The sequence below is a fragment of the Hesperophylax consimilis genome, chromosome 21 (genome assembly GCF_061612785.1).
Source record: "Hesperophylax consimilis isolate HC1 chromosome 21, BYU_Hcon_1.0, whole genome shotgun sequence".
NCBI lineage: Eukaryota > Metazoa > Arthropoda > Insecta > Trichoptera > Limnephilidae > Hesperophylax > Hesperophylax consimilis.
This window is the reverse complement of record NC_142856.1, coordinates 14,984,505-15,008,234: the sequence shown is the minus strand read 5'-3', so window position 1 is coordinate 15,008,234 and position 23,730 is coordinate 14,984,505. Positions and strand designations below refer to the sequence as shown.

Here is a 23,730-nt window from a genome sequence, read left to right as displayed (position 1 = left end):
TGTTAAAATTATGTCTTTGAAGAAAGCACGCCTTAAATTTAATGTTATTTCAAGTAAGTCTTTAAATGCACACTACATTAACAAGTTTGTATAAAAAAATAAAGTTTTTAAAGATAAACACGGATAGAAACATTAAATTATCAGATCCTTTGCGAAAAACAAAATTATTGACACGAAGCGTGGTAATATAGACGTTAGAGTTAGCAACAGCACAATAATAATGCAAGACCCACACGGCGGACGCATTTTACGTTTTTTCCTGAAAAGTACCACTAAAAGTTGGAATTTAGTAAAAAAGTCAATTTTCATTTTGACTTGTACTATCACGTACAATCACCTCCCGAAGTTAGTGCATTTTACCTTCGAACACCCTGTATGATTACGTTTTCAACCCAGAGATTTTCTTTAAAAAAAACATATACCTTTTTAAAGAGTCTATATCTTAAAACGTTCAATGGAAGTATGTTATAAGTCGGTAGAAATTGGGAATGCGGTGTAGGTAAAGTGGAGAGGAAGAGGAATATAGGATGAGGACAGGAGATGCTTCCGATATTTTATATACTCATGCATTAATTTATGACAGCATGCATTACTTCGGTTCGGTATCTATGTTTTATTAAGGATTATTCTTTAAAAGTTCTTGATTCATGGATTGATCATTTTCCCAACGTACCTACAATTTTTTCTTTACTTGACCTATGATTATAATATTAGATTGACCTGAAGTCAGTTGACCTTCCCAGAAGCTTTTCGAAAGTGGGGAAGGTCATAGGTTGGGCATGAAACGCTTGTTATGAGATACAAGTAGTAAAATAATGTCTATTCATATTTCAACACTCAAAATGATCTGTTTATCGTCGGATCACGCAGGCCTCTTGAAATTCAATATTGAATCGTTCCTTGAAACAGGTGCGGTTATCTTTAGTGGCCAGATTTATAGTCTGTAACCTCTATCCCCTTAACGACAGAGTCGGGTGTATTGATTGTGCAATAACAATTATTGCCAAGCTATCATGTTTTGCAATATTCGTAGAAGTCGTCGTCTGAATTGGTATCCGATTTAACCCTAGAAGACTTATCTCAGTTGTGTCGACTAACACTACAATCATTGTATGCTAACGTATGCACCGATCGCGTTAGTTTTTCGTGCTAACTTGAACCACCAATTGAGTGACCACCCTAATGGGGTAAGTATTATAGTTATTTTCTAAATGCAATACTCTTTTAGTCCAGTCTACGAAGTAGAGAAGAGAGCTACATGAATGTGTCAATTACACCAAAGAATAATAATTTCTTCCTTTCATAAGAGAATGAAACTTAGTTATATTGAACATGAAAAATAACTTTTATAATTGTTAATCTTCTCGAGATTTAAATCACCGCTAATTTTTAACAAGTAAAAATTAATATTAATTACATACATGTTTTTCATTTTTTATCCTTTAAATACAGCTGTTTTACATACACATTAGGGTTGAGCATTGTTAGTCAAATTTACCAATGTTTTTTTTACGTATAAAAATAAGATTAATCTTCGAGGGTTAATAGATGTGTCTTACTATTTTGTTTATATGGCGGCGAATGATTTTATAAACCCTTTATCATTAGTGGAAATGCTTTTTTTAATACCTAGAATTAAATTCTAGATTGTAACCTTTCTCTACCTCATTCTACTATGAACATTGTACCCTTTCTCTACTTTAAACAAGAGTCCCAACTGCCCGGAGCAAGTGGGAATATGAAATCCCCAATTAGGATATGTTGTGAGGCTGATTGGAGTGTGGAGACGAAATAGATGGGAAGAGAAAGCCTGAGAAGAATCAGGACATATAGATTAAATCTCTAAATACAGTTGAAGCCATTTAAAGCTTCGATTTTAAATGGTGGCCTTTATTGGACCATAAATGGCCTTTGAAACCAGTCTACTTGTTGGTGCTGCAGTATATAGGGTAAAGATTGTTCAGATGTTAGATAACCTCTGATAAGAGAGAACATCAGAAGAATACAATGAACGAGAGGCTCCATTCATTTCACCTGAGGGATACTGAAAACTATCTCACAGGATCACAGGTAGGCACTTGATAATTTCTGCACTTTGCAAAAAGTTTTAAAAAATTTGCTCATTAAATCAGATGTTCTAACGATAGTGCCACCACAGACATTCAAATTAATAGACGAGCTAATTAGAGAAAGGGGAACAAACCAAGTTGCGAAGAGCTCGGGAGGCGGAATGATCGTCCCACTTTTGTCCCACGATTCGTCAATAAATGAATTTGACACTATTTGGCATTGTAATAACACCATTCGCACTGTAATATCACCATTCAGTTCTCGAAAATAAAATTTGAAAAGTATTAGCCATTTTTACAATGGCGCGCAAATTGCTGGCTGCGTAAAAAACTAAACTAGATACCAAACCCTAAATCGGGTAAACAAAAGTTTGGTCTTGATTCCAAAATTTAATTTTTCGTTACACTTTAGAAATGTGTTATAATTTACCCACCTCACTCAATTTTAGAGTTGCTACGCCAGGCGATTCGTTTAAGAAGGAACATTCAGATGCGGCCCAAAAAAGTTCAACAATGGACAGTGCTGCAAACCTTTGCTTTACTTTAGCGAACTTTACATTTCTTCGCATGGTCTGGTTATTTCAATGTGCGCTCTTCGGTAGTCAATGTGCGACAGATGTCACAGTTTATTCAAAGCATTCTCGAACCCCCCTGGTGCCAAAAATATAGTCAAGTGGTTTGCCTCCAGCTCGTCGAAATGATACCCAGATTTTATGATAGGCCAAGTCTATTAATTTGGATGCCCATGAATAAATACTACGCAGATATTTTTCAGTATAAAACAAGTGATTTAATGCTAGCATATTGACTCTTTCTTATGTTAGATACGTGCAAAAAGTAAAACAAAAAATGGGTTTATTTATTAAGATAGAGTCGTAATAATAATAATTTGTTACGTTTTAAGTCAATATCCTATTCGAAATGAAAAGTTCAACCTTTTAAATCCGGCATAGATACTATCTAGATCAGTGGTCTGCAAGTGTTTAAGGCTGAAGGCCATATTATTTATCACGAAAGAACGTACATTCTCAAATAAAATCATAAATAACACTTTTTTTCGAAAATGCGGTAAAATATGGGTTCAAGTTAGTGTTTCAAGAACGTTTTATTGGCTCCTTTCAATTAGTTCACGATTTACACAACTTACAATAGAAACAGAGGAAAAACACATCATGGGATGAATTGATGATCTAAAGAGAATTGCCAACTTCGCATGGGTGAGAGCTACCAAAGATCACAAAACTGGAGACATTTGAGATGCACAAAGCTGAATGCCAGAAAGCTTATGAAGAAGATGAATTTGAATATAATAAAAAGCAACATTTTACAATCATTGTTTGATCTTCTGACAAATAATCATAAATTTGCAAGAAAGTCCAACGATTGGAGAAAACCTAGGCACAAATACATTCGCTACAGTTATAGTTTTCAAGTATCAATGTCAATCAAATTCGAGTGTTTATCGGCAAAAGACTGGGTATTTCCTATACTTAACACTGAATAATTATTTGAACAATCTAATTCGTTGTCATAAAAAAGCTTGAGTAAGTTGTCCAGTTTGCATAACAAATTGACGCAGTTTGATCAGTAAAAAAAACGATTAATTAAAGTTTGTTTCGGTTTGTGTCAACATTTTGAATATCAAGGTTGGGATTTGGTCCAACAAACAATATGCTACAAGATTTTTATAAAACCTTGCGCATGATTTGAGCGATGTTCATATAGGAATTTAAACAAACAGCGTGGTATATGCATTGAAAATGTAAATAGTTCATGCAGATAATCAGAAACTTGGCATTGATAAGAGTAAGGTCTCAAGCCGTGTCACCTTTTTTTCTATTCTTAAATCATAAATCCTTCATTGACGATTGTCTATTCCCTTACAGATGTAGCAATGGATGATGCATAACAGACATCTTTCTATTTTACTTTGCATTTCTTTCTGTTTTTTAAAAAATGTTGCCATATGAATTAAATAAGTATAATATTATTGTAGTCTAGTAATCTAAAAACCCAAGTGATAGTCACAATAGTAAGAACTAAATTTACATGTATATGGATGCTAAACGAGTCCTTTTCAACATTCAAATAAGTAATGACAATCTCCGTTATGAGGAGATATCAATGACGTTACTAGTTAAATTAGTCAATATGAAATTAATCAGAAAGGTAATAAATTACAAAATATAACTTAAGTCACATAAATAAGAAAGATAGCTTTATCTGTCTATATTGAGGTATAATTATAATTAATTTTAAGATAATACACCTGATGATCACGATCCTCTGTTACGAGGAAATGTCAATAGAATTACAAATATAAGTTAAAAGATGTCTTGTGTTATGGTTTGTTTATGATTTGTAGTGTTCTTCCACAGGGACGTCAAACAAGTCCTTCTTAATTTGAAGAAAATACAACTAATCAAGATCCTCTGATATGAAAAAATTTCAATACAAATACAAAAATAAGTTATGATATATCTTATGTTGTGGTTTGTTAATAATTTATAGTGGTGCTCCACAGGGATGTAACTCAAGTCCTACTTAATTTTAGGAGAGCGAACATACGATCATTACGCTCCACAATTATGAGGAAATGATGTGGTACAGTCAGTATTGTTCTGAGCCTTAAAAAGGTAATTAGAATTTTGAAATCTTTTCGTAATATTGTTACTTGAACGCAGTTCTCACAGTGTTAAACCCACGCATTGTTCAAAGGTCGAGGTTTCTGCTAAGAGATTGTCTGTTATTTTGAAAGTGGGCAGTATAAAAAAAAGGAATTATAATATCTAATCAATCAAAAAAATGATACGTTTTATTAAAATGGATTACTAGACACATCCTTCTACGGTGTTTCTTATGTAGAGACGATCGTAGTTGAAATAATTACTTTGCATAACTATATTACCCAATACTTATTACCGTTCACTATAAAGCAGAAATCTATTCACTAAAGCACTAAAAGCTCTTGAACGGTTATCTCTGATTCATTCAATTTGTACACCTATTTCTGAATTTTTTTCTGAAATTTAGGTTGTATATATTTTTTGCTGACAATGTCCTTTCTACCATGAGTTATGGAGAGTTAGAAGTCACATTTTACGTTTTACGTACGAAAAGCTTTTGAGCCAATTGAAATTCGCTATCAATATTTTAAGAACGAAAGATTTTCAAATTATTATTCTATGCAAAGAAAAAAAAAGTCAATACATTGAACGAAAAAAAGGGAAGTGGAAATATGTAGAGGGTTAGGAAATATGTAGCGATTCAGATCTAATCACTAAATTGCCTTTCAAATGTATGTCCTACTCTGATAATCAAAGATTAAATAATTTTATTTTACTCCGTCAGGTTTCGATACAGTCTCCTCTGCGCCCAGAGCCATTGACTTTAAAATTATACCACGGAATCCGTCATTTACGTTATGATTTATGATTAATCCGTCTAGAATCATTAAATTATGTCTATCTCTACATTTCCACGACTAAACTGTTACATTGTTCAAGGAATCGTATTGTCATTTGTAATTTTTTCAAACAATTCTCACGTTCCCTAACGATTTTATATTCATGAATGAAAAACGCAACAAACGTTTGTCTGCTGTTCGGAAATGTTAAGATAAGAACTACATACTGCTACTTCTTATTTCGTAACACCGTTTCTTTAGCTTATTCGTTATTCATCACTAATGACTAACGATGAATAGATATACCATAAGGTGGGTTTAATTTCCATCATGTTCATAAAATATTATTATTTAATGAGCAGGCAGCATTCTGCCATCTGATCATGATCACAATAAGTTTAACAGTAATTGAGTTATTTTAAATTAAAAATAAGTTAATGCTTTCTTCGCTTCAATAAGAATCCAGTCGAATTTTAAATTGGTATTAATTCGTAGAATCAATGACATGTTGTGGAGGTTTGTTCCATGCATCCTCTACTCTATTTTCTAGGATTGGATGCAAAAGATGTCTACGGAGATTTATACTTTTGTTGGCGGTGAAGATTTCTCGGATGCCAGGGCAAGTCTCAATTAAGTCGTCCCTTTCCATTCTTTCTTTTAACGTTGGTAATCTTAGTTCCTTGAGTCTATCTTCATTTTGCCGGTTTTTCAAAGATCTTGGTATTTTTGCCAATCGTCTCTGTACTCTCTCTATTAAATCTATATCTTTCGCAAAATATAGACTCCATATTTTGAAAGTATATTCCAGGAGAGGTCACACATATGTTTTATATATTTTTAACATAAAGTCCGGTTTTAGTTAAAGGAAAGATTTCCTGATTAAATATGTTGCTCTTTTGACAATCTCAGTGATAGGCGGTTCCCTTTTCAAGTCTTGTGTTATGGTAACTCCAAGGTTTTGTTGTAACGTCACTGCTTTTAGAAGTTTTATTTAAAAATTCTTTTCATGGAAGATTTTGCCGTAGCTACTGTCCCTGTAAGGGATACACATTATGTCTCTTGCCTAATATTAAAAAAATAACATATTTTTTAGTAATTTTCATATCAAAAAGTGAAACGCGGAGAGGCAGGTACCGTTTTCATTAATCATAATGTCATTACGTCTGTCATGGTAACACTAAATACAATGTATTGTTACACGGTGTTGCCACACCTAGCACTGAACTGCACGACATTTCCATGGGAAGCTGTCCCAGCAAATAGGTAACAATAATGCTAATGTACGAATCAGGAACTGATGGAGTATGCCAACATTTAATAAAGAATTAATAATTGAGTTCATTGCACAACAATTGTAGAAAAAAATAGTGCGAGAAGCAACAACATGAAATGGAGCTAGGAGTCCAGTTTTATTTATAGTGCCGTCTAACATTTCTTCGCTCTGATAATTAGGATAGTTTAGGTAATTTCATTAAATCGGTATAATTGCTAGGTAACTTCCAGAAAAAGTAAACTAACCTAACCTCACACATATAAAATACCCTTATCTTATCTAACATAAATCAATTAAACTCAACATTTGATTAAATTAAAACTTATGTATTAAAATACAGTGGAAGATTCTCCCAGTATTGTCGGGGTAGAAGATTACCATTCGAAATACGGAGATGTGGAGAAGTAGGTTAGGAAGTACCTGGCAATTCAGATCTAGTATAATTACATTAATCAGTCGATTTATTAATTATAACTATACACAGCTATTGCCATATCAAGCAACATTTGATTCTGAATGTTAGTTTTACAATACGACTAAACTGAGAGTTGGTATCATCCAGTTTTAAATTATTTATAATTTAGGTACACAAAAGACAGAGGGTTACTTACAAAAAACTAAAGAAAGAACAAATGATAAATACCAACCTACAAATAACGCTGTACAAAAATATTTACGAATCAAACAATCAGCCTTACTAATCAAAAAAAACACTTCCCAACCGTTAAACGGTGTTTTAGTTACGCATTTAATAAAGAGTATACAAGGACAATTTTGAATTCTTACTGTTAAAAATGTCTTTAACTGGGCTGCGAAAGAGCTGACAACGTCGCATTTTGGTAGACTGACACATGATATTCTAAAATGTCAATTTTTTTGGCTGCTCACTGGGAATTATAATAGTATGTTTTATTGTATAAACAATATAAAAAAAGAAATGACAGTTGTCTTGCAGATTACGTTAATAAAATGGATGTATTTTCTAAATTTCATATTTTATAAAAATTTTCTACGATTGGAGTAAAAATATATGTGGTTTTTTTCAACTTTTTTCAACTTTTTTCATGTTTGAAAATAGGTATATTCTAAAAGGTAATTTTATCTAGTTTTTTAAATGGTATTTTTACGCCATCTTCAAAAAGAAGAAATATATATATATAGCACATCTAAAATACACTGGAAATTTTCGATGAGAAAATTCAAGTTTATACAACAAATACAATTTTTTGTTTGGCTGCATAAACAATGTAAATATCTTTCCATGAACTATTTTATGGTCGTTAAACGCCAGTATATTAGTAAGAATTTTACATACACGGTTGTTTATCAATTGTATAAAAAAATCATCATGTTTATTAGCAAGGCTGTCAGTATGTAAAACAATAACAACAACAACGACAAAAACAAAAGACAAGTTTGGGAAGTAAGTTAATTGAAAAGAAGAGATTTGCGAATTTTTGTGAAGTTCTGGGGTTATCGCTAAATATGTCCACTTGCTACTAAAATGGAAGTAAAGAAAATAATAATCGGTACGTTCACACAAGAGAAGGTTAAGTTGATACTTTGAAAAGGAATATGGAAAGTTTCGGGTTTTTAAAGACTTTGATTGATTTTTTTTATTGACTTTTGATTACGGCAGATTCCAGATGGTTGATTTATAAGTTTGGAAAAAGGTAAAATTCTAGATGGTTGTTGATAATTTTGAAAAGAAAAAAGGCCACTTCAAACTGTTTAAAAGTGTCACTCTTTACAGGTAAGTGAAATTATGATTGAAAATTATTAGATGCAATTATAAATATTTATATGAGACCATGTTTGGAGAGATGGTGAAATTTTACTTTCAGATGGTTGGTGATTTGATGTCATAGAGAAGGGATACACGTTCCGGAAGCCAGTTTAATTTTTATGAACTATAATAAATCCGGCTTATACTTTTTATGTGAATACCGCACAAGAGTCCCAACTGCTTCCAACCGGCTGGAGCCAGTAATACTATGGCATCCTCAGTTGCGGTATATTGTGAGGCTGCAGGTGGTGGGGATGGAAAAGAGATGTGGAAAGGGAAGGTGGGGGAGTACCTGGTTATTCAGATCTGGTCACCAAACACGGCTAAAGCCATTTCCAACGACGTATTAATTCTGAATGGTGGTCTCACACAAGGACGAAACTGAAATCTTCCACTCTGAAACGTGCCGAAAGTTTACTATATATATTTTTTAAATTAAAAAATTGTGAAATAAAACTAATTCATGAAATGAAATTTGCTTGCGAACGACGGTATTTGAATCTGCGACTTTTGGATTCCTACTCGAGAACCTTACGCCTCGACCACGGTGAAAGATGCTACAAAGGAATTCATGTTTTGTTTATATTTTATGTATTTTAGTAAGTTATTTAATAGGCTGTAAAAATAATTAAAGCAGGGAATATTAAACCATTATAGTATATATAATACTAGGTATAATAATTTTGCAAACTAATTATAGACAATTCCTACTCATGTATTGAACTATTCGGTACTAATTATAGACAATTCACACCCATGTATTGAACTATTTGGTACTAATTATAGACAATTCCAACTCATGTATTGAACTATTATGTAATAATTATAGACAATTTCTACTCATGTATTGAACTATTTAAGTCAAAAAATCTGCGCACATTTGTTGGTAAACAATTGGTTAAGTTTTATCAGGTGGAGACAAAAACGGATTTGACGTTGTGGGCAGAAACGTACGAAACCTACGTAAAATTTCCTTTCTTGGATACAAAATTTAAATACTTGTCAGGTTTTACCGAGTTGTGGCTCTTATAGCTGGAGTCATTATATCTGAAAATCTATGAAAAACAAAACAATTATATAATTTTAACGATATAAATATGATGACACGGATACTACGGTGTCCAGAAACTCGTAGTACCAATAGGAAACTAATGAATCTACTGCACATTTGAAGTTGATCTGGTTTATAACTTTATTTGATATGAGCTTAATTTCTTAATAAATCGAGCCCGAAGATGAATTTTTTTAGGTAAAATTAAAAAAAATCTGTCTTTTAGTTAGGTGTTTATCAGTTGTTTAATGTCTTTTAATATGCGATGAGGAGATCCAAAAGTTTTTTAATCCTCTAGTTGCCGAAGAAAAAGCAAAAAAAAACGATATGCTCAGTTCGAAAAAAAACTTTTTTTTTGATATTTTTTATTATTTTGTAAATTTTTTTTTAAAGAAATACAAACACTCTCGGGTTACAAATAACATGGCAATATTTGAAATATCCTACAACGACGTTGTTGTTGCGTTGGAGGATTTAGCCAGCCGAGGAATCGAACACACTACGCCTGGGTAGGACCCAAACGCAATGCCAACTCAGCCACTGACCGGTCAAATTTGATGTAGATTTACCATTTCCGCTGGTGTTACGAGTTTCCGGGGACATAATGTATAAGCTGTGAAAATGTGGAAGGGAGTAACCAACAAATTAGTAAAAAAGCACGATTTAGTTATTTTGTATTAAATGTGGCATTTGTCACATCCAAGCGTAAAAATGTGTTCAGAATTTGCAAAATAAACCTTTTTTCCTAGAAATTATATTAATTTTAAGAATCACACTTGGCAGAAGGAGTTGCAGAAGCCATTAAAGGCCGTTTTAAACGCGCTTTTCACTACTAGGTAAGCGTTTTTATATAAACCGGATTACCCCCGAACAATGAAAAGTTTTGACAGGCAAACTTAACGCGTCAAAAAATGTATTTTATTAAATTTAATTTTGTAAATTGCGTTACCGTTATGGGGTAAAAATATTTCGTTATATGAAAAATGGGACATTTGAAATAGTGAATAAGAAAAACTTCCCGGGTCTCTCAAATACGAATTGTCGCTGTTCAAATAACACAAATGTTTCCGCATCTCAAATTGGAATTAAATTTAAGATTAAAAAATAGCTAAGTACAAACCATTTGTTACCAATATATTAAGCTTTCACACAGGGTTGCAAAAAATTAGTCTGAGCTCCAGTGGAGGAGGCTGTAGAAGATAGCGGATTGGGAAAAGACTACTTTTTGTCAAAAGGAATCAACCCGAATAAGTATCGGACATTTATTTAGGTTGATTTGGTTGTTGATGACTTTGCTAATGAGTGTTTTTGGCTTACCGTAATCCTAGTGCCTCTAAGTTATCCAGTCTGAACCCTATTCCGTTTTTATGAAATAAACTGACCCCTGTATTTTTGATAAATGTGTTTGTTCTGCCCCGAAGAAGCTACGGTTATCACCCGGTCGGCATTAAGAATAAAAAATAAAAGTGGTGTTTACTAAATTATTCTTTTATTTTTAATTATAATTTCACTGCAGTATCAGTATCTGATTTATATGAACAAATGAAATTAAATTATAAATCAATATTATTATTATAAAATTCAAAATTTTACTCGAAATTTTCCACGATTTTCTGGGAGATAGTCAGTCATTCCATTATACAGAGTATGGGGACGCAATTGACTTATTTAAACCAATGATTCCTGACATTATTTGGAGTAAAAAACGTGAAAGAAAATTTTCATCTCCGGTGACTTATTTGATTTTTTTTCTACAAAAACATAGAAAATAAGTTGGATTTAAGACTAAACTATTTAGAACTTTGGACATAAAAAATCGGTAGATTCAAAGATTTAATCATGTTAAATCATTAATAACCAATTAAATTTAACTGTATGCCCTATTTTAAGTATGTTCCCCATTACTTCACTTATCCCACGTTCCCCTCACCCCCACCTCTCTCCCGCAACTGATACACTGTCCCACTCTAGTATACCTTCTATTTCTTTTTTGATAATATGTGTACTTCTGTATTTAATATACAGGATGTCCGGGGTGAAAGTGTAGTAACTTCGGGAGGTGATTCTACATGATAGTAGAATTTATGAAGACAAATAACCTTTTTTTGAAAACTTTTAGATCCACTTTTCATGTGTGTTAAAGTGTTTTATGTATAGTGAGATGCAATAAATAAATAAATACTATATAATCATAAAGAATAATTGTACTTTGCGTCTTCAAAGAATAGATACCTGATTTTCTGTTGAGTTGCTTGTTCCAATAATCGCTATGTTTAAATTTCTAACAGATAATTCCATTTTGAACACTCGTTTATCTTGCACCTTGTGATCTCTGGAAATTATGGTAATATTGCGTATGTTCCATCTTTATTCTATTAGAAAATTCCTATTACATGCATGGTCATGCGTAGAGAAATACAGATAAATCAACTGCAGTCGATACCAGATAGCCCATAATTTCTATCATAAATTCCTATCTTGGATAAGAGCAAAAAGGTTAATAGAGAAAATAGAATCTAGTATTCCGTTCTTAGCTAAAGAAAAATCTCAAGCTTTAATGAAATTTATCCAATTATTATTAGTTGTTTTGAAATTGACTAAAAAATACAATAGAATCTCAATAATTGTACAGGTAAAAACCAGGAACAGATAAAATTTTATATCATGAATTCGTTTAGAAAATGTATTTCAGAATTTAAAAAACGGTATAAACAAAATGGCGTATTCTTATTATTTGCATGTTGTAATTTCAAAACTCCATAGCTAATGATTGAAAATACGTATTCAACTTTTAAAAGTCGCCTTGGCCTAGAAATTCGACACAGAAAAAAATATGCAAATTACATAATGCCAGAGTTTTTAGTGTTTTAGTTGCTTAAGTAAACGGTTTTCTGCTGTTGAGAAAAGGTTTTCTTTGGTTATTTTTATTAGCTACCAGCTGTACCCCGCCACGCATTGCTGCGGCTCAGTAGTCTGTGCAGATAGAGAAACAATAGTGCGTGTTGCTTTTACGTACAACAAATGGCGCTGTTTAAAAAAATATATATTCTTACCTGTCACGAGAGACATCTATATAATATAGGTAAATAAAACATATGCGTAGTTGAATGCTACGTTGTTTCACAATTTCAAAGAATAGATCTTTCGGAGATTTAAGATTTTGAACAAACGAACATTTAAATTTTTATTTAAAAGGATTACAAAGCATGTTAAGATTAAAATGAGTTGAGTATTTCAGTATATTTTTCTTATTTTAAGGGTGAACGATCGGCTACGGTCATTACTGGAATTTCTCCCCTTTTCTATTGTAAAGGGAATAGACAATATTATTGTTAATTAAAAACTACTGTTAAAATTAGATACACGTTCAGACAAAGTAAATTACGTTACCTGGAAGTGATTGAAAAAACCATTAAAGAAAAAATACCTGAGATGATTTAAATAGCATGCTTGAACTTGAAATAACTAATTACATACTTACTAATCTATTTAGTAATTACCTCCTGCTATCTGCAGGGCCGGCCCTATGTAGGCGCATTTGGAGCAGTCCGCTCCGGCCCCGAGTTGGCAAGGCGCCGAGACGCTGATAAAACCTAACACTTAACAGTGCCAACCACGGAGGAAGGAAGAGAGATAAAAGAGAGTTAATAAAATATTGTAAACTAGACAAAGCATACTCATATGTAAAGCATTTAAAACATTAAAATGAATCATCAACTTTTTTTTTCAACTTTGAGGATTTAAAAAAAAAATCGCAAGTTGCGCCACAATACGAAGTATGTCAAAAAAATAAAAAATAAATAGTAGTATATCTGTGTGTATGGATATAATGGTCAACCTTATGATTCCAGAGATAGCCTCATTTTTAATGTCTGTGCCATACAATTTTTTCTTAAAAAAATGATAACTCCTTCATTTGTACACTCAATTGCTTCATACGAAATTTTATAGCATAGTAATGATCAGCAGAATCCATTTCTAGCCAAAAAAAAATACCCTTAAAATTCAAGTCTCTATGTCTATGAAAGGCGATTTTCAGCCCACTGTGCGGCGCAACAAAAAAATACAAACCATTCGAATATTAATGATTACAGTGATCACCTACTTGGGCGTCTACTGGTTTTAACAAAGGGCGCCAAAATTTTACTCGCGCCACGTCCCGTTTAGCTCAACGTCGGCCCTGGCTGTCTGTCTGACTCATCCCCTACCGTTTTGCTATCAAGGTACTTAATTCATTCTTGATAAGTGAACAATTATTTATAATTTTTACAAACAATGAATTTATTTCAATCGTCGACCTTTTTCGTAAAAACCCTTTCATTGCCAGGACAAATGTCAAACTGGAGTGTTAGGCCACAAGAAGTTTAAAATGATAATAAAAGCATTTATAATCAAAAAGATTAGTATGTTGTAGATAGGTTTCCTTATAAACGAAACGTGATATAAACATAATAAACGCAGAAGAAAAATAAAAATTCTGACGTAAAATGTTTGAATTTGAAGAAATTCCTTCAAAAACCCAACAAAACAACTAAAGGCGAAGCTTAATGCCAAATCACTATTTTGATTAATCTTTATAACGAATTGGTGTACATTATGAATACCAAAAAATATGCTTTAAATAAATTGAAGGTTTTCCTATTGTTTCGCCTGAGGAATAAACATAAAAAAATAAATTACTCAATAAAAAATATAAATGTAAACTACTAAAACAATATTTTTTCACCAGAAATGTATGTAAGCATAAGGGAAACAACTTTAAAAAAATACAGTATTATAGCCAAGATTATCTGTGACAGTTTCACGTGATTAACTTTTTTGCTTTCTTATAAAATTATTTACAAAATAAATAAAAATCAGTTTTGTGCTTGAAATCGAACGTTTCTAGACTCCGTTTGTCAAGCGATTTTAATGCCTATTACCTACAATATAAGGTATACCAAAAATATACACACTTTGGCTTGTAGTTTCCTCTTAAACACGAATTAGATTTCACCCCGTTCATCTCCTTTTTCAGCATAACGCACCTAAAAACTTTATAAATGTAGGTACCTAAATCATTTCAAATTAATAATTTATTAAAAAAATTGTGATCTTTCTAGGGTCAAATACTGACTACGAAAAATGTTAGGCATATTGTTAAGAAAAAAAAGTATCTCAAAAATTTTAATTGAAAGAAACATTAAAATACGTACACAACCGTTATTTTATGAAAATTGTGGAAAAATACATTTTATGACAATTGTGGAATTTTTTTTTCAAAATACTAATAAATTAAATATACTATACAATGTTTGATGAAATCTTCTATATTACATTCCTTTATTCTGATAAATTATACATATTTACACATTTATATTGTTAGCGTAGACAAAAGATCGCAAGCATTATTTAAAAATCAGAACCGACCACTTTCATCAGTCCTCTTGCATTCCTGAATGAAATTATCACATCAAAACCAATTAAAAGCAATATTCACCTGTTAAAACGATCCAGCAGTAGCACTTTCAATTAATACTTTTTGCAAAATGCACGATGCTTACTTTCAAACACTTATTATTAATAAACAATTATAAAACACATCAAACAAAAGTAAAATTATAGCAAAGATAAATGAACACAAGATATTACAATTATTATTAACTTTAAACAAGTTACAGAAGTAGTATATAATTTTTATTAGACGCTCTACTGGCCAGAAAAATATCAATGATATAGTTAACTTTTCAAGCAAAAGGAAAGTATTTTACTACCGAAGCGGCGCATGCGTATCGACACGGCCAGCTTTAACAGAAAACCGTATACGACTGACGAATGTAGTATCTATTTGGCTGGGAGTCGGAGCTGCGGTCATGAAGACTTTTTTTATTATCTCTACACCACCTAGCGGCGAAGCTTGAAAGTGAGAGTTTGAATTTTGAATGAATATCGTTTTTTATGTTGCTTAAATATATTTTTAAAGTTTAGTATCAAAAGGTTCAAACTCAATTCTATTCGTTTTCAAAGGAAATTGATAGTTCAATTTTTGTTTCAAAAGAATTATAAATACTAATATCACTTGTGACTGCGTCTGTCTGTAACTTCGATTGAATGAATTCTAGAACTTTTACTTTGAATTTAAGAGTCATTTTCAAAATTGGGAGTGTTTGTTTGGAGAATTCAGACATGCGATAAAGTAGACCTGAATATAATTTTATCATTTTAATTACCATTTTCAAAAATGTCCAGAACTCATTAGACTCTTCATCATATCCATGATTTTTCCCGGGTCTACTAAGTATAAATTTAATAAAATACGTCAACACGTGAACCTGTCAACAATATCCAAATACCAATAGTGTCGTTGGGTAATTTGTGTTATTTTCTGATGTGGCGCTATATGTCACAATTATACATAATAAGGTACAAAAAATACTAAAAAGCACGTCAAACTGTCGTCAAAAACAAAATACCTACCAGGAGAACAGAAATGTGATTGGGTATATCCATTTGGTTATTATAAATATTTGCTCAGTGACAGAATTTGTTAAAAAATCACATAACGAAGAAACCATTGATGATATATTTTTTTTAAATTATGCGTTTAAAAAAGCATGTGTTTTTTACGGTTCTCCGCTAGCTCTTAATAATTTATATAAATTTCAAGTTTAAATTGATATAAATTTTCATCTTTTAATATATATAAATTTCTCCTTAAATTTAAATAAATTTCGTTTTTAAAATATATTCATTTCATGTCTCAATTGTATATATTTCATGTTTAAATCTTATATAAATTTAATTATAAAATACATCAAATAATTTTTATAAATTTCAGCTGACAGCCGCGGGACCATTAAGCTCCCTAATTAATCTGACCCTCTCTCCTGTCTAAGGCGGGAGAGGAGGAACGCATTATTTTCAAATATCGCCTGGCTAGCAGGTAACACACCATCTGTCTGGTGTGACAGGTCTGTAGTCTGTATGGCAAGCGATATGGCGATATGAGCCACGCCCAAAAACGCTTGAGGCGTATAGTGTAGTGTGACAGTACCATAAATCAATTGTATGTTAATTTTATTATGGTTTTAAATAGTTACATAGTTCCCCATGTCTTTATACAATCCTGATATATTAATTATATTTAAAAACTTTGCTTGTATGGATTAGTCACAAGTTTTCGCAATTTAAATTTAATTTATTTTGCTATCTGCTATACTTAGTGCTCCGTACATCAACGACTTTTGACTAGTATAAAAATTCGTAATAATGCAGCCAGTTAACAACTGGTTACAGCTCTATTATTATTCCGAAAGTAAAATTACATATTAATGCAAGTACATTTCCCGTGTCATTACTTTTATACAGTGAATAATGTATGTGACCAGACAGTAGAGAAAACAATATAAGTATTTTTTTGTTGTTTGTTTTTGGGGTGTTATGCCGTGTTGCGGTAACTCCTTCTTTAGCCGACGTTTCGGACAGCGTTGCAGTGTCCATCATCAGGGCAGATCCGGTAGATCCGAAGATGCAACGCTGTCCGAAACGTCGGCTAAAGAAGGAGTTAGCGCAACACGGCATAACACCCCAAAAACAAACAACAAAAATGCTTTTGGCCGTGAGAATCTAAAAACTTACCTAACCAATATAAGTATTTGATTTTATTTTAATATTTTTTAAACTACTGTTGACTTCCTACCGGAACCTGAAAATTGTTATCACCATTGTGCTTTATTCGGTACTTCGTTTCGAAAAATTCACACTTGATTTGTTAAATATAATGGGTAAATTAATGGAGTTATTGACTTTGAACGATTTGTAGCCTTGTGCCAGAATTGATAAAAAAATATTATTCAGGAACCATAAGGCTCAGTTATAAGCATTCAAATAGAAGATAACTGCAGATGGTTTGATATTATGTAAATACGAGTGATAGAGGGTGCGCTTTCACATCAAAAACAAGATAATCATTAATGGGGGTAAGCGAGTGTGAAATTAAAGAAAAATTAAACACGATTTATTTTAAATAGTGCCAAAATCTCTCGACATTTGAGTTAAGTAGAATTTAAAGAAACACTATGACTCTTTTCAAACCTATAGTATAAATAAGAGAACCAGGTTTATTAATTTATTTAGGACTTAGCTTATATCGGACAAACGGGAAGGGCTTTCTCAACTAGATTCAAAGAACATGTAAGATGTAATAATAAGAAAAGCACCTTTTCAAAATTAGCAGAACATCTCTTAGTGAATAATCAGGTCCCGCTTGACAACAATAAACTTAAACCCTTACATATAGAAAGAAAAGGCCTTATATTAAATTTACTTGAACAATTAGAAATCAATAAAAGAACCAATGACCCTAATATTAAAATAATTGATAAAGTAAGGAAATTAATTTATTCCCCGTTTCTAAGTATGTTCACAAAACCTAAACAATATAACACATTTAAATAAATTAATAACGGCTACATCATTATTAAACAATTAAGATAACATTAATGTGGAGAAAACAGACTTCAAAATACCCCCACAGAATATGAAATCTATTGTCACAATTATTTTATCATTAAATCGGTTTAACCAGTAATAAATCATTTTAAATTGGGAGGCGGTAAAATAGAATCATATATAATATAAGTCGTCTAAACGTGGTTAAAACCACAGTTTCAAAATGGCCTTGAATGCCGAAGCAGCTGTAACAATAACAAAAACCAAAAAATACTTGCAGAACTTAATTATTATATTATTAAATTTAATTTTAATTAAATAAATTAAAAAAAAACAGTAGTGTTTTTATAATTTTTGGAGCACAGTTTTTCAATCTAGGAAAATAATTAAATTTTTGCTCTATATCTGAATAAAATTTATTATTAAGAAAAATGACATTTATATTTTTACGAGCTTAAAAACTTTAAGTATGTTATTATTATAAAGGAGCACAGTGAGTGTGTCTTTTCAAAAATAGCGAATGGCAGATTAGATGCCATTCATTTAACAAGCACCTTGCGTGTACCTACGCGTGAGACGCGACAGACTGATCAGTATAATGTTCCAAAGTCTGCTCAAAATTATTTCGAAAATTCGCTAAAACTTCAAGTGTTCAAATTATATAATGTTATATGTCGCTAGAAATTCTGATTGCAGGGTCTTAATATGTATTTAGTATGTAACACTAAGGATGGAATAATCGTTCATTCCATATTGGTGTACAATTTCAGTAAATTTCTGAGACAGTCCACGATTCGGAAACGAAACGTGCATTGCTCTTAATGGCGACCCACGAACTCTTTGAAAACTAGATATAAATACACAAAAAACTAAAGATCTGCTAAAAATGTTATAATGGAGGTACAAAACGCGGGTGAAGTTGGGTACGCAACATTAAAAGTAGGCACTTAATGCAAAAAATATTCTGAGTGATAAAATTATATCGGCCTTAAGGGTTCATCTCCCCTGAACACCTATAAAGATCCTAATTTATTCTGATTTTATAAAAAAAAGTACCAAATCATCGGTAGGTACAAAAAACTTAGCAGATGTATCCTTTGTCCTGTCAAATACTTTTTACACACCACAAATTATTATTCAGATAGGTATTTACACTGACAGGTGAGATTTTATATTATTACTTAAGATTAATATTATTTACGAATGATTTTTTTGGACGGAATATATTTGTAAAAAGTTATTTTAAAATGCCTTTGTTTCCTAAATCAGTTGTCCTCAACCATCATCATCATCAGGTCATCCGTAAAAAATATACCTAATTTATTCATGCGACGCAGAACATAATTCCCTGTGTAAGGAGTGCCCTTGGAATTACGGATTTTAGAATACCGTGAGACTGGCGTAAGTTGAACAAGCAAAGGGGAAGATGATTGTGGTACCTAGATATTAAGATCTGGATAATAAACATAACTAAAGCCATGTCAAGCAACGTTTAGTTTTTGATTAGTCATCCCTTAAGCAAAGGTACTTATGTGTTTTTTTTACGTGTACCCAGGTGAAAACCTTTAGTTTATGATCCATGATACCCTTAATCGTGTCCATTATTGAAGAATTCTAGTCGTCTCTACGAATCTCTTCAACTCCGTACTACTATCTCCCTGCAGTTCCATCTGCCTAAGGATGCGGGTTATTCTCACAGTCATCAAATTTTAGGCTTCACAACACTCCTTCAGCCTTAGACTGTACCACAGAGAAGTCTCTTAAGAGGAAGCTACAAGCCAAAAATGTGTAAATTCTTGGTATACCTTATATTGTAGATAATATTCAATAGATTCAATATGATTCAATAGAGCTAACTCTTAGATCTCAGCAAATTCAACCAAATTCAATATTGAAGGTAACAATAACCTCAATACTAAACTACTGTACGGATTGAAAATAAAAATGCTAATGTACCTATGTATACCAGATGTTATTTTTGTTTAATTTTCAACATAATTTCTCAGTAATTATTCTGTTTAACATAATACTGTTTCGCTCCTGTGAACCACTGTAAACATAAATCATGTATATTGTAAAAGCCTTTTACGGCGTCTAAATAAATAAATAAATAGGCATTAAAATCGCTTGACAAACGGAATTTAGAAACGTTCGATTTCAAGCACAAAACTGGTTTTTATTTATTTTGTAAATAATTTTATAACAAAGCAAAAAAGTTAATCAAGTGAAACTGTCACAGATAATCTTAGCTTTAATACTGTATTTTTAAAATTACTTCCTTTACGCGTTCATACATTTCTACTGATTTTTTTTTTATAGTAGTTTACATTTATATTTTTTATTGAGTGATTTATTTTTTATTTGTATTCTACTCAAGCGAAGCAATAGGAAAACCTTCAATTTATCTAAAGCATATTTTTGGTATTCATAATGTACACCAATTCGTTATAAAGATTAATCAAAATAGTGATTAAGCATTAAGCTTCGCCTTAACAACACAACAATAAAATTAAAATAGTTCGTTATACACCATTTTGCATACAAATCATATCGAAAGTTGGCCATGCAAGATGGCTGCCAGGCAATTTCCTCTCACCCTAGGCTTCTATGGCTATTTGGCTGGGGATGGGTTATAATGTTTATTATTTTTTTTAATTAATATCTTAAAGTATTTCGTTTTTAGTGGGTACTGAGTTTATTATAGAAATATTTTTAACCATTTCACTCACCAAAGCATTTTAGGCTGAAAATACATATATTTCAAAGATTCAATTTTTTTTCGAAATTACAACACAATTTCACTATTCAATTGAACTTGAAGCCAAAAGTTGGAGAGCTCTGTCCTTATTGATAGACAGTGAATGATATAATTGAGGTGAAACCTTTTCGTCCTAGTTAATAATCCCGCCTGTGGCAATTTGAGAAATAAAGCTGGTCATAATACAATATAATTTTTGTATAATGACAAGCGATTTGGACAACAATTATTGTTTTGGGTTTGAAGAAGATCTCTAAATTTTGTTAATTCTTCTTGTTATATTTTTATAAATCCTGTTAGGTATATACTAGATACATCATATTTATATGATACGTACAAGTTATTGCACCCGGAAAATACATTGTTATTGCCATTATAGGTATACATGTATATTGTATGTGTTTTGGATTAGTTATTAAAAAAATTAATGAACTGATTTTCTTTTCTTTGAACTAAATAGATTGATTAGCTTTATTGATTACTTTGATTAAACATTAAGGCGATACAAGACTCTAATAAAGAGGGTTTGCCCGAGGCTCAAATTTTAATTATTATGACGAATTTAAAACGATAATATGTATATGGATGTTGGTTATTTATATTTAAGATTAATAAAAACAATACTGAACCATTTAAATATTTTATGTAAAACGGTTTCAAAATTTTATAAAAAACGGTGTTCATCTATAAAATTAGTTTAAAAGCACCAGATTTTATTTTTCGAGAAGATAAAATAGTAGCTACTTGAAGGATTCCTCTAGAAACATCTGAGATTTTAGTATTACGTTCATCAGCAATAATTAAAATAAACACAAAGGAAAGATCGATTTTATAGTCGTGCTATTTAACTATAGGTGTATCCTTTAATATTGTTTTTACACGACTTCATCTTTTATATCGTTAAGATGCCCAATTTATTTTAGAGATTTGCTAGGGCAAATTCAACCGTAGGTGTGTGAAACACACCAGGACAGCGCGTCGCATATTTTTGTGCGTGGCTTCTTCACTTACGTCGGTAAGATTCCGACTTTATTTTAGAGTGTTGTCTCGTCTTAAGTATGGTTATTGATTGTTATAATATCTATATAAATAAAAATGTAAATGTTCGTTTGTTCAAAATATCTCCGATATTAAATTGCTTTGAAATTTTGACACAACGTTGCATTCTTGTTTCATGTAAAAACATGCATTTTTTTAACAGCGCCATCTGTTTGAAGTAAAAGCAACACGCGCTATTGTTTCTCTATTTACACAGATAGACTGAGCCACAGCAACGCGTGGCGGGGTACAGATAGTGTTTACATAAAATAATTCACGGTCATCTTGATATTACATTATATCTTAGCAATAAACGTTCCCAATTCCTATTGTTTTAGACGCCATAGCATGTTTCACCCGAACACATTAAAAAATAATATCGCTTATTTTAGCCATCTGACAGAGTATGCTGAGTCGACATTTTCATTGATAATTATACAGATTCAACAAAAATGAACTTCTATTGCTATAAAATATATGTAACAATTTTTGAGCTAATTATATTATGTATCACTTATATCTCTTTGTATTATTATGTATCACTTGTGTCTCTTGCTTTTCTTTGTATTATTACGTATCACTTGTGTCTCTTGCTTCTCTTTGTATTATTATGTATCACTTGTGTCTCTTGCTTCTCTTTGTATTATTTGTCACTTGAGTGAGTTATTTTTTAAAATTTTATAAATTTATGTATATATAATTTACACTTTGTCCGAGCAAGTTTTTGTAATATTGTGTACCTATTTGTAAATGATCTGGATTCTTCTCAAGTAAGTGAGGATATCTGTAAGAACAATATATATTATATTTATATATGTAGAATAATGTTCTCGGTTTACCCGCGTAAAGCAGTCCTTAAAAGGACTTTTTAATTTCTGACGTTTCGGACAGATCTCACTGTCCATCTTCAGAGGCCTTATGTCTTGAATTTCGTCTCAAACTGAACGCTTTCGCGTGTCTGTTCGGTCCAGAAGTCAAGATACAAGTGGGTGCTTATCAATTCTTATGTCTAGGACGAAGTATGCGTGTTGATAGTGATTTGACGGTAGAGGGGGTGGGGGCGGGGTTGGCAATATCAAGCAGTATGCGTGTAGCGACCTGATTGGGTTGCTTTGAACTTGTTGGAAGTGTTTCTGAGAATTTTGGAAATGCCGGTTTTGGGTTATTTTGGTCAATTATAACTTTCCAGGTGTTGGGAATTCTAATTGAGTAATTTCTGGTATTCATATTATTTTTATGTTTATGAATTTCAATTGCTTCGCGGTAAATTCTTTTTGGCTCATTGTATATGCTAGCTATTGTTGTGGTACTATTAAGATGGACAGTGAGATCTGTCCGAAACGTCAGAAATTAAAAAGTCCTTTTAAGGACTACTTTACGCGGGTAAACCGAGAACATTATTCTACATCTTACACCCGTGAAAACCTTAACCATAATATATTTATATATATATATATATATACATAAATTAAACATCAATAAGCCTTGAAAAAAATGTCCCCTTTAGAAGTACGTAGGTATTTAAAAAAGTGGTCATATTAAACATCACGTCATTATACGTTTTATTACGAAAGATAGCAACAGTAGAACTTTGATCCCATGCAGAATCACAATGCACAAAGTACATGTCCAATAATCCCTACGTGCAACGAATGACTTTATACCGGCTTCGGTGTGGAGTTATTGTTAAGAATTGTACCTAGAACACGTGTCCATTTTAACACCGATGTGTATGAATTATTATACATACTTTCACCAACGTTACATAAATCTACCAAAATATGTATGTTTAAGGGTCCAAAAGTCTACATATTGAAGACACTGCGTATGCAATTAATGAACTTAGAACAAGAGATACTACAACAACAAAAGTCGGACCTCAAGTTAAGTGATGCAACCAGGAAAAAAAAAACAAAACA

At 31.8% G+C, this 23,730-nt stretch overlaps 1 protein-coding gene across 2 annotated transcripts in view; it reads right to left on the bottom strand.

Moving 5' to 3' along the window:
• Positions 1 to 15,380, bottom strand: part of LOC149413652 (alpha-N-acetylgalactosaminidase) — a 135,952-nt gene extending 120,572 nt beyond the window's left edge. For both annotated transcript variants that reach the window (XM_089644819.1, XM_089644820.1), the window contains exon 1: positions 15,065 to 15,380. The gene's annotated coding sequence lies outside the window, so the exon portion shown is untranslated. The remainder of the gene's footprint in view (positions 1 to 15,064) is intronic.
• Positions 15,381 to 23,730: the final 8,350 nt, after the last annotated feature.